This window comes from Poecilia formosa, unplaced genomic scaffold (genome assembly GCF_000485575.1).
Source record: "Poecilia formosa unplaced genomic scaffold, Poecilia_formosa-5.1.2 Scaffold600, whole genome shotgun sequence".
NCBI classification, from domain to species: Eukaryota; Metazoa; Chordata; class Actinopteri; order Cyprinodontiformes; family Poeciliidae; genus Poecilia; species Poecilia formosa.
In genome coordinates this window covers 202121-204994 of record NW_006800539.1, presented here as the reverse complement: position 1 = coordinate 204994, position 2874 = coordinate 202121, and positions in this window count along the sequence as shown.

Genomic DNA, 2874 nt, shown 5'->3' with positions numbered 1-2874 from the left:
TGTTTGTTTTTTTTTTGTTTGTTTTTTTTTTGTAATTATTATTTTCCTAAAAAAAAAAAGCATGAAAAACGCTGGATGCTGACCGAAGCTGTTAGGCACAAAGCAGAACAACACCTCTTTCTGGACACTGCGTGGAATTAACTAGATTTTTCTTATTTTAATTTTTTGATTTACCGCAAATTTCCGAGAAATAAAACACACAAAATGAAACTTATACAGGTATGACGGATTTATAAGAAACGTAACATCGATGTGCGCATGCGCATTACCATGAGGTATGCTGGATTGACGAGGTATGGCAGATATAACACCGGCTTTAAATGCATAAACTATAAACCTATCTTCTATAAACATATCTTTTAGGAATAAATCTGCTCTGGCAGTGAAGCGCTCAGAACAGCAGAGACGCTTGCAATCCGGCTTAAAACAGAAAGAAAACAAAAAAACGTTTGTTTTTTTTTTGTTTGTTTTTTTTTTGTAATTATTATTTTCCTAAAAATATACACAAGAAAGGCTTAGTCTGGGGCTATTAAAGGAAGGCGGGCCACCAGGCCTATAATACACTGGGGGAAACCCTGAACTTAATTCTTAAACTAACTGTGTGTGTCTTAGTTACTTTTTGTTAAATTTGTGAGTAGATGTTTCCCTTCTGCCTTCTCCCTTCTCAAGTGTTTCATTCTGGTCTGATTAGCCAGTGTTTAAGCCTTTTGAGCACTTATGAGGGTTTGCTAAGTTAAATCATGATTTAACATAGCTTGAGTCTGGTTTTCTTTTTTTGACCTCTTTTAAGGGCCTTGTAATAATTGTTTGAATTTTGTTACTTTGGGAATAAAACCAATTTTCTTTGAAAAACTACTGCTGTGTCCTCAGGTTTTACCAGCTCGGTCCCTCACACAACCTGATCCAATTTATCCTTCATGAAAATAAATATTCAGTTAAAATTGTTGCTGTCAACAAGGTCACTACAGACACTAAAAATTATCACTTTTTATTTACTTTTTTTTTTAAATCAAACTCTACATTTATATTACATGAAAAAGCCAATCTCGTGTTTTGGTCTCATGTCATACTTTTTACTTTTACATCAACAAAATGTTTGAAGACAGTGTGACTGGAAATTAATATTGGATTACTTACACCTGTGGAAAATGCTGTAATCTATGTCAGTTTAATTCATAAACAGTGCACTGTAATACTTATTTTATTGCTGTTATACTTGGACAAGGCAAAACTGCATCAGGTTTTTATCCAAGAAGTTGCCTGTCTTCACCCTCTCTGAGGGTTTGAAAACCATCCTGGTTAGGCAAGAATCCCCACTGACCCCCCAATGACTCTATCCATTGATTGGCTGTGATGCATCCCTAAATGAAGCTTCTTTATCACGGCACAATGATCCTGATGATTTCTCCATAGAAACAGTTGCATTTCTCTGACATGTACATTTCCTGATCCTTTGTCGGCTTGGACCTGCTGTGGACAGCCTCCAGCGTCACTGTGTCTATGAAGTAGTCCGCGATTATTCTTGGGTTCCTGTTAATAACTTTCCATCCACATTATGTGATGAATAAATCAGTCAACACAACCATTAACTGCAATGCCATCCAGCTTTAGTTGATCATAAGTATATTTAGTCCACAGTGCGTTTCGCCCTCTGCCATTGTACTGATGATGCCGGAGATATCATGCAAGCCATAGTTCCATTCCATCTAGATCAATGATAATGGTCATCAAATCGTGATGACCATCATCAATGCTTCCTGAGAAACAACAAAATCTTTCAAGGCCATGAAGATATAACCACCTACATCCTTGCAGTTGACCAATACCAAGTCTTTGTCTGCATAGAAGCAATTTTTTCCCCAATTTTTTTACATGTGGTTCTTTCTGCAAAACACGGTGTCATTTGCACAATAATTTCACCAAAAAGAGCTAAGCCAGTGAGTCTTAAGAATGTATGCTCCAGCCTCCTGGATGAGGACTGCCAGCTACAGTCAAAATATATGCATTTTGGGGCTGGTTGAAGCTGAGTTCTGCTCTTGGCTACACTTCAAGAGGTACACAGGAAGAAAATTTTTGCCATTACTGAATTACACAGAGCCAATCGATTGCTAGCTCCCAGACTGACTGAAGGGCAGCAGCCATGAGCAGTTACTACTATCACTACCAGAAGAAGGAGCAACTCTTCAGAAGAGCATGGTGCAGGAGGAGGTTTGCTTACAACGGTCTTTACTATTTAAGAAGGAGTTTAGGTTTCCAGAGTTAGATTCTCTATCTAACTTTTTCTCCTTAAGTCTACATGTGCTATACTGTATATGTTTGTTTCCTGATTCAGCTTTTCAATTAATCTGATGCTTTTTAACACTTTTCAGTGGACCCACAGAGGTATGAAAGGGTAATCAGAAAACAAGAAAAATACCGATTAAAAAGTTTTATTACAATGTAGTTTTGTGCAAATATCTTTTTTGTTTGATTATTTTTCACCTTAAGTTGGTGAGGTCTACATGAATGGAGGATAGACCGCAGCTCCTGAACTTTTCCAATAGTGCCATCACATATGTTCTGATCAAAAGGACACAGAACCTTTGGGTATCTTGCCACATTTCTGTTAGTCAGTGTGTGTTTCTGTATGTTTGTGCGCATGTTCATGTGTGGTTGTGTGAAAGTATATTTTTTATTTCATGATAATATCTGTCATTCCCTAGTTGTGATAGATAGTCGTGGTGAAGCTTCATCCCCACCCCCACCACACAACCACTCACCACCCCCACTGTTGTACCTCTAGCAGTAGAGTCCTTTGGCTGTAATCAATGACATGTTAAGCTAGCAGGCTTTTGAAGTGAGGGGTTCCAGACTGGTGCTGTTGGGGTTAAGGGG